The sequence below is a fragment of the Macrobrachium rosenbergii genome, chromosome 50 (genome assembly GCF_040412425.1).
Source record: "Macrobrachium rosenbergii isolate ZJJX-2024 chromosome 50, ASM4041242v1, whole genome shotgun sequence".
Taxonomy (NCBI): Eukaryota; Metazoa; Arthropoda; class Malacostraca; order Decapoda; family Palaemonidae; genus Macrobrachium; species Macrobrachium rosenbergii.
Window position 1 is genome coordinate 14,534,763 of NC_089790.1, and position 10,238 is coordinate 14,545,000.

A 10,238-nucleotide genomic window follows, 5' to 3' on the forward strand; every position below is an offset into this window, starting at 1 on the left:
TTTGTCTCTAACTATAAGCTAGAAGGACTGAAGATTTAAAGAAAGATAGTATTTCATAGATAAACAAACTGGAAACTAGAATCCAAGTATTAGTTTGTCAGTAACTAGAAACTAGTATTTTGTAGATAAACAAACTAGAAGCTAGAATTCAACTACTAGTTTGTCATTGAGGCTAGTGTGTTGTAGATAAACAAATTAGAAGTTAGAATTCAAGTACTAGTTTATCCTTAACTAGAGTCTGGAAGAACTGAAGATTTAAAGAAAGTATTTTGTTGATAAACAGATTAGAAACTAGAAATCAAGTACTAGTTTATCATTAACAAGAAACAAGAGAGACTAATTAAGAACGCAGCGCAATCTTGCACCGAAGGTTCGATCTGGAAAACGAAGCAAACGAGACGATAGGTTCAAGCTCGAGCGATTCGAAACAAAAGTGGACACCCGGTTTCGGAAAGCTTTGTGTATAAACTTTAGCTGTGTATAATTCGAGGGCAGAACGGAGGAGTTTAACGGTAATTACAGCAGCAATTTAGGAACCAAACGGAAAGTTTGGGTAAACAGACTTCGAAATTGCCTTAAAAGACGGTTGGGGGAAAAAATTCGAAATGCTTCTGTGACTCGGATTTCGGAAATCGTTCGTGAGCAGTGATCGTAATGAAGGGGAAATGGTTTATTGTTCTGCTTTATAGAAGTCTGTAAATTTGACGCAATCTCTTGGCTCGTTCCAGACATAAATAATACCAGTAAAAGTTGATTTATTCCAATGATTATAATGACGGGGAAATTATTTATTTTTTGCATTTTAGAAACTTGTGGATTTGTCGTAATCTCTTGGCCCCTTACAAAAATAAATAGTATCAATGAATATGTATTTATTCTTTTATTCATTTATCTAATATTTTATTCGTTTTTTTATTTATCTATCTATAAATCCATTTACATATATGTTTATCTAATTACTTATTTTTTTATTAATTCTTGAATCGCCATCCATACCTTGACATCTAAAGAATTCTCCTACCTTGCTCCTTATCGTATATGCCCACCTTATTCACAAAATTCCACGATAACATCTATCTCACGTAAAGCATTATGTATCTAATATATCTCTGTGATCAAATAAACCGTCGGCAGCCCTGGCACCGCCTCTCTATCTCATCTCTGGACTTATCTGATTATGTAATTGCAAAAATGACGGCAATTCAGCGGAAGGAAAAACAGAATATATAAAGAAGTTGAATATCTAAATACTAAATGGTCTTCCTGTCTGAATAATATTCATTCTGATATTGTAGCGACAATGGCTGATTGTTTATAAAGAATGAGACGCTATATTAAGTTGATAAACTCGAAAATATGTGAAGCCAAAGAGATTATGATTCGTAGATTTTGACAACACGGACGTGACGTTAAAATAAATAATATGTTGTAGACAGAGGTTACTGTTTCACTAAGCAAAGATTCCGTTGCATTCAAGATAATATAGTTTTGCAAAGACTACATTACGTTTTAGGTACAATATTAATGCGCAATCCTCTTTATAATACCGTTCCATTTTATGGCAATAACCCGGCCGATATTCGTAGAGAAACGAATGACTGAGAATGAAAGACTGACAGTGCTTATTGACAGGGCGCTCGGCACTCATATTACCGGCGTTTGTTTCAATGTTGACATCGCTGTCATTAGTGCCACTGATAGTTCTGTCCTCATTGAGTCACTTTAAGGGTTAATAACTGGCCCAAATTACAGCGTTGCTTTATTGGAAGTATCTGAATAGTTTTGACCGTATTTTTCGTCATAAATAACTAAAACAACTCAAAAGAAAAAAATCAAGGAATAATGTACACACATAGGCGAAACTCACCTCACCTCGAAGGGAAAACTAAGCAGAGCCTATCCTAATTACGTACATTATTCTACCCTCGTAAATACGAGCCGGGGAAAATGGATAGGCTCATTTGCTAGAGCCCACCTTTCTCTCTCTCTCTCTCTCTCTCTCTCTCTCTCTCTCTCTCTCTCTCTCTCTTCAAACAGCGAAATGGTGAACAGAAGAGTCTTTTCCTCTCTCCCTCTTAAAAATGTAAATAGAAAGATGAACTTAGTATGCTTTCTCTCTCTCTCTCTCTCTCTCTCTCTCTCTCTCTCTCTCTCTCTCTCTCTCTCTCTCTCTCTCTCAAAAGCAGAAAAAGGATGATGGAGTAATCTCTCTCTCTCTCTCTCTCTCTAAAAAAAAAAGATTGATTAAGCAGTACTCTCTCTCTCTCTCTCTCTCTCTCTCTCTCTCTCTCTCTCTCTCTCTCTCTCTCTCTCTCAAAAAAAGAAAAGATTGATCAAGCAATACTCTCTCTCTCTCTCTCTCTCTCTCTCTCTCTCTCTCTCTCTCTCTCTCTCTCTCTCTCTCTCTCTCAAAAGCAGAAAAAGAATGATGGAGCAATACTCTCTCTCTCTCTCTCTCTCTCTCTCTCTCTCTCTCTCTCTCTGAGCACGCGACGAGCAAACATTGTTAACTTCTATTCTCGTAAGCAAGTTATTATTTTCTCTCTCGTATTTTCTCATTTACGAAGCAGTATTCCAGCCCTGGTTAATATTTTAGAACGCCTAGCTGATTACCATTTGTTAGTTGTGTTCATTTTGTTCATTTTTCGTTCATTTGTTCTATATTTCGTGAAGTGTATGTCATCGAATTTACTTCATTCCATTATTTACTATTCATCTCTAAAGATTTTCATTTTTACATACCTTCTTTTTTTTAAGTTCAAGTCACTAAACATTATGTACAGTTATCTTTGCCTTCATTTAAAAAAAAATAAAGTCGAATTTGCATTCAACTGAAACAAGAGTTTTGGCAAATATAAGCTTAGTACATCGAGGTTACAAAAAAATCATGGATGCCACAAGAAAGATTTTTCTCATATAAATCCACTAAAAAAACTACTATTTCAGAGAATTAATAACTTGTTTGGAGAAACAAATCCAATTCGTAAATATCAATTAATCTGAATCCACCTAAAATCTTATTAAATTTCCAATTACTTATTTTTTCGTCAAATCAATGAAAATAAAACCCTGATAAGCTGATTGTTTTGTTGAATTATTCATGAGTCACTTGTTTCGTGAAATCGATTCAATAGGGCTTTAGGCCAACACTGTGTCAGGAAATCGATTCAATAGGGCTTTAGGCCAACACTGTGTCGTGAAATCGATTCAATAAGGCTTTAGGCCAACACTCAAATGCCAGTTTTTTTAATTAAAGACAAAATAAAACACAAAAAACAATTCAGAATCTCGTCAGAATCACGCGTTTTGTGAAATCGATTCAGCAGGAGTTCAGACCAACGCTCGGATCCCAAATTTTGAATTAAACTCGGAATAAGACACAAAAAACAATTCAGAATCTCATCAGGATTCCAATACGAAGCCAAATGAAATAGTAATACGTCTGCCGCAAGAATTTTTATGTTATTATCGCAGTTTATTTCCCGTCCAATTCATCATTTTGGTTGAGTAATGAGCTCTGGTTCATCACCGCGGGCCACCACGCGCGCAAATGACACATTTTAATGGGAAATGTTCCAGGGGCTCTCTCTCTCTCTCTCTCTCTCTCTCTCTCTCTCTCTCTCTCTCTCTCTCTCTCTCTCTCTCAGGGATTTTTCATGGGGCGTCATATGAAATCAGTTCATTTCTTCGTGCTGCCTTCCGTGTATCTCTCCCCCTCTCTCTCTACATACAACACACACATATATATATATATATGTATGTATGTATATATGTGTGTGTGTTTCTGTGTGTTTATGTATGTATATATATATATATGTATATTATTTATATATATATAGTATGTATATATATATATATATATATATATATATATATATACACAGTATATGTGTCTATATATAATGTATATATATATATATATATATATATATATATATATATATATATATATATATATATATATATATATATATATATATGAATATTAGTAATCAAATGCACTTAGAAAGGCAAAAAAAATTGTACTTTGGGAAAATGGATTGTCGTATTCTTATCTAAAGAACAAGGAGAGAGAGAGAGAGAGCTAAAATTCTTCTGTTGATATCATTCTGGCCAGACGAATTGCCCATATCATCATTATTCTTATAATCATCATCATCATTTTCATCATGAATCCTATTCCCGCATTCTGTTCCTTTCCATCAGCTTTTCCAGACGAATCATCAAGGACTGGAATTTGGACGGTTTCCAGGTGGTGGGTCCCCCGCCTCCCCATCGTCTAATTCTCTCCCCACCCCTCCGCCTCTCGTCGTATCACCTTTTCGTAAAACGTACCTTAGTGACTCAACTTTTAGCCGCAGAGGAAAAATTATGGCCCTGGAAGAAAAGTTGATTGGGGTTTAAAAGGAGGCAAGCAGAATGAAGGGGTAATGACCAACTTATGGGAGGAGAGAGAGAGAGAGAGAGAGAGAGAGAGAGAGAGAGAGAGAGAGAGAGAGAGAGAGAGATGGAAGGAAGAATTACGTGAGTGCCTCCTAAAGAATTTGGAACATGATGACCAACGTATGGAAGAGAGAGAGAGAGAGAGAGAGAGAGAGAGAGAGAGAGAGAGAGAGAGAGAGAGAGAGATGGAAGGAAGAATTACGTGAGTGCCTCCTAAAGAATTTGGAACATGATGACCAACGTATGGAAAGAGAGAGAGAGAGAGAGAGAGAGAGAGAGAGAGAGAGAGAGAGAGAGAGATGAGAAGGAAGAATTACGTGAGTGTCTCTAAAGAATTTGGAACATGATGACCAACGTATGGAAGGAGAGAGGAGAGAGAGAGAGAGAGAGAGAGAGAGAGAGAGAGAGAGAGAGAGAGGGAGGGGAAGGAAGAATTACGATAATACATCCTGAATAATTTAGACCACGATGGTCAATGTAAGGAATGAGACACAGGGAGGTGTGTGTGTATATGTATATGTATATATATATATATATATATATATATATATATATATATATATATATATATATATATATATATATATATATATATACATACATACATACATACATACATACATACATACATACATACACCCCAAAATATTTCTCATACCCCCAAATCTTTCACCAGGCAAAAACAGACCAGGAGAAAGTAGCTCTCAGACCTTCCAAGCTTTTACCAGTATTAACCCTAAGCCAAGCATTTTTCCATACGTATTGATGTGTCCCTATGGTCTCGTAATGGGCCCATTACGTTCAGTTATTACCCTCTGATGGTCTGAAACAAGAACCTCCTGTTGGCGAAGGGGTCCAGTAATTTATCTTCGTTTGTAGATAAAAGATTTATCTCCTCCAGGTTTTGCCTTGTTGCAACTATTTCTGGTGAATTATTATTATTATTATTATTATTATTATTATTATTATTATTATTATTATTATTATTATTATTATTATTATTCAGATGAACAAGCCCACCACAGGGGACATTGACTTGAAATTCAAGCTTCTACAGAATATGGTGTATTATTATTATTATTATTATTATTATTATTATTATTATTATTATTATTATTATTATTATTCAGACCATGAACCCTAGTCAATGGAACAAGCCCACCACAGGGTCCAGTGATGAATTGAAATTCAAGCTTCCAAAGAATATGGTGTTCATTTGAAAGAAGTAACCGAAGGTAATAGAAGATACTGAAAGAAATATCAGTTTTTAGAAAAGAAGAAATAAATTGACAAATTATTAAATAAATAGATAAAAATATAAGTACATTATTAAATATGAGAAATATTTCTGGGATAATATTTAAAAAGACCTTGAGGGAATATTTTTATTTGTTTTAGTGATTTCTATACTACAAAGAATTATGTTTATTTAGTCTAAGACAACTACCTTATTGAAGGTTTGGGGTTTCAGAGAACTGCAAGAATTAGGCCCAAAGATGAAACTATTAAATAGGCAAGTCTTCGTTAACTGTAACAAAAGACTAATAAATATAAATCATTAATAAACATTCATAACTCACTTTTCATATGCGTTCCATTATCATAATCTTTCTAACTGCCACAGTTTTCCATTTAGACCTGAAACCACACGCACACACAATCTCTTAAATACTGGAGCAACTTATACTACGAACCTGTGAAAACAGAGTTGTCAATTTCGAGCAGCCTCAGGTTTTAACTTTTCCTTTTACAACAGCAAGAGAGCCTCGTTGATTCCAACACTTTCGGTGGGCTGTTGGACCGCCAGTCATATATTCTACGAGCCTGAATGAGTCTCCTGAGACTGTCTAACAGGGCGAGGATTCTGTTGTTATCATTCTGTATCTCTCCTGAGCGGGTAATCGTTTGAAAATCGTGGATATGTTTGTGTTTATCCAGCATTTCTCTTAGGTGGGATGATATGTGGAAACTCGTGGATGCGTTTTTGTTTATCTGTGTTTTTCCCAGTCGTCGATGAGGAGATTGGTATTAGGTGATTGTTATTCGGTGGTTTATCGTACTACTCCGGAGCCTTTTATTAAAGCTTTCTTTTTCCCCCTCTCCCGAAGCCGTTTAAGTCAGGCAACGCAGCAGCTGAAAGCTGAAGGCTAAACACTTAACTAAGCTAAGCAAAGAAGCAGCTGAAAGCTAAACTGAGCTAAGCCAAGCAATTCTCGCCGAGTAATTTTTTTACAGCATTTTCCTCTCTTCCTTTCCTTCTTCTCCTTCTCCTATTCTCCTTCTTCTTTTTTCCATCTTCTTCTTCTTCTTCTCCTTCGTCTTCTTTTTTTCCTTCTCCTTCTTCTTCTTCTCCTTCTTCTTTTTTCCTTCTTCTTCTTCTTCTTCTCCTTCTTCTAAACTAAGCTAAGCAACTCTCACCGAGTGACTTTTACTGCAGCATTTTCCTCTCCTTCTTTCCTTCTTCTCCTTCTCCTATTCTCCTTCTTCTTCTTCATCATCTTCTCTTCTTCTTCTTATTCTTCTTCTTCTTCTTCTTCTTCTTCTTCTTCTTCTTCGTTTTTCCTTCTCCTTCTTCTTCCTCTCCTTCTTCTTCTTCTAAACTAAGCTAAGCAATTCTCACCGAGTGACCTTTGCAACTGCAGCAGCATCTTAGCACTCTCTTCTCCTTCTTTCCCTCTCCTTCTTCTTCTTCTCTTCTTCTTCTTCTTCTTCTTCTTCTTCTTCTTCCTGGTCCCTTTTTTCGGTGGTGGGAGCCTTCCTTGAGGCATTAAAGATGCAGACACAGGAGGTGAGGAACGCGAAACGGCCAAACATAAATCCTAGGGAAATAGGGTTAGTCACTGAAGGCGTCTTCTCAGGAAGAGAAGAAGAAGAGGAGGAGGAGTAAGAAGAAGAGGAGGTCGTTGAAATGAAGACGACCCCGAGAAGGAGGCGAGAAGGAATTTTGAGAGAGATGGTTTTTGTTGGGGGGTAAGGGGCAGGGGAGAATGGAGGGGAGGAGGAGAGGGAAGGGAGGGGGAGGGGAGCCAATTATTAACAGAATTTAGAAATTAATAAATAGAGGAACTCTCTCTCTCTCTCTCTCTCTCTCTCTCTCTCTCTCTCTCTCTCTCTCTCTCTCTCTCTATGCGAGAACAGCCCCAATCAGTGTTTTCTAGAGCATTAATTTTATTTTTAAAACTTTTAAAATGTTAACTTAAGAGAAAAATTGTTTTCAAACAGTGTTTCCTAGAGCATGAATTTTGTTTTTAAAAACAATTTTAAAAATGTAAATGAAGATACAAAAATTGTTTTATAAGAAAAACTTGTTACAAAATTGTCGTAGGAAGCAGGTCCAATAATGGGAACAAAATTCTTGCTTTTTTGTTTCATTTTTATTGTTCCTTGAACTTTTGTCTGCTCTCTGTATGGAGATTGATGATCCTTTCACTTGCAACCAATTACTGGTTCACGCATCATTAAGCATTTATAACTATTGATCAACTCTTCTTCAAGTAAAAAACTATTTTCCATTCGCTTTCTTCGTGCCCTAAATTCCTTTACAAAAATATTATTACTTTATATTCTGGTTCATTATTCTCGTAACAGGCGTCGCAAAACAACCAGCTCTAGTTAAGCTAAACTTCACTTAATTTCAAAACTGTTTATTTAATGAAGGCCAACTTTCGCAACAGAAACTCGAGCTGGAAAATTTCCTTGATGTTTTGATGATAATTGCAGGATAATAGGTCAAACGTTCTTCTTTTCTTGCTTTTGCAAGGTTTTCTAGTTGTTCAAAAAAGCAGTTTTCTTCCTCTGGGGGAGAAATTATCCTAGAAGTATATGTCAGTGCACTATCTAGATTGTCTGACAAAAGGCTAGAATGCACGAGGTATATAATTTAATCTTTGCAATGACAGAAAAATTAAAGTTTTCTAGCTCTTCAACAGAACAGTGTTTTTCCTCTGTAGGAGCAATTCTTCCAGAAATATACCTCAAGACACTTCACTAGTTTGTTTGACAATGGACTGAATTGCATAATGTAAAAATTTAATCTTTGTAATGATATAGAATAAAAATTAAAGAGAAAAATTATACTGAATCAAAAATGAAATAATTTCATATTCAAAAAGGAAATAACATTTTAATCAAAATTTATTTATCATACTGCATAATTAGATGCTTACCGTTAATCTGACATTGTTCAAAATATTTTTCGATTAAAAATTAAGTATCATCTATGCATCTTATCATAACACATTATTTCATTGTTTAAAGGCTTGAAAACAATGTAAACATTTCAATATCAATATTTGTCACGTATCAGCAATGCAGATTGGACCTGAAATAATTCACCATTTATAACAAAAGAGAGAGAGAGAGAGAGAGAGAGAGAGAGAGAGAGAGAGAGAGAGAGAGAGAGAGAGAGAGAGACTGGCAGACAGACAAACTAGGGAGAGAGACAGAGAGAGATAGGCAGACGGACTGACATACAGAACATTAATAAGAGAGAGAGAGAGAGAGATAGAGAGAGGGGGGGTGGCAGAGACTGACATACAGAGACATTAGTAAGAGAGAGAGATAGACAAACAGACTACAGAGAAAGAGAGAGAGAGACAGACAAACAGACAGACAGAGACAGAGTGAAAGGACTGCAAATGTCCCAGCATATTTTTAGAGCAGGCTCAGGGAAAAAAGCAACAGGAAATATCGTTGCTTCTCTCGGGAGATGGAAAGCCCACCTTAGCGTGACTGCCTCTAATAAAAGAGAAGTTTATTCTCTGAGAAATTTTCGGCGCTTGGCCCACCTTGTTCCTCGTGGTCTTTTATTTTTACTTTTTTTTTTTAGGTTGCACTGGGGTCAGTGGTGGTCTCTCTTTTTGGGGGAAACTTTGGCCCAGCGTAAAACTAAACACAAACAAAGACTTACAATGTTTTTCTTTTTGTTTATTGTGGTATTTTTCAATAGGAGGTTTGGCTGTAACTTATGTTAACAGCACCACCAGTTTTTTTTCTGTACCACAAAACGTTCCCGTTAAAACATTTTCCGTGTTACAGTTCACGCAATATTAATAAGAAAAATGTTAAATAAATGAATCAAAATTTCAAACATTTTCTAATCATACATACTTATAGATTTACAGTATTATATGATGTAGTAGCTTTATCAACTTTTGTTTGAAAATATTGCAAAAAAAAAATAAATGTATTGGAATATGCCAGCTTGACCAAAACCAGTTAGTCACTAACTTGTTTAATATCAATATAATTAGTTCATTACCAGGAAGCTTGAGGTCCATTTTGCCCGAACAGGTTGGAACATAAAGGTCTTTGAGAATAACTGTGGCCTCTCCTCTGCTGATACAACATTAAACAGACCTTCAAAAAGTCCCATTTGAGACCTGGAGTCAAGTTCAGTTTTAAGCATCAAATCAAGTCCCATTCTGGACCTTGAAAAAAAAGTCCCATTTTGGACTTGGCCAAAAGTCCCATTTTGGCCCTTGAATTGAGTCCCATTTCAGGCCTTGAATCAAGTCTCATTTCGGGCCTTGGAAAAAAGTCCCATTTGGGCTTGAAAAGGTTCCATTTCAGGCTTTGAAGAAAAAGTTCCATTTCGGGCCTTGAATCAATTCTCATTTCGGGTATTGGATCAAGCCCCATTTCGGGCATTGAATCAAGTCTGATTTCGGGCCTCGAATCAAGTCCCATTCCAGGCCTTAAAAAAAAATGCCCCATTTCTTTCATTCCCTACCCTTTTATAAAAACTGAAACTGAAAAATATCACAAGTAATACAGTCATGAAAACAAACACGGGA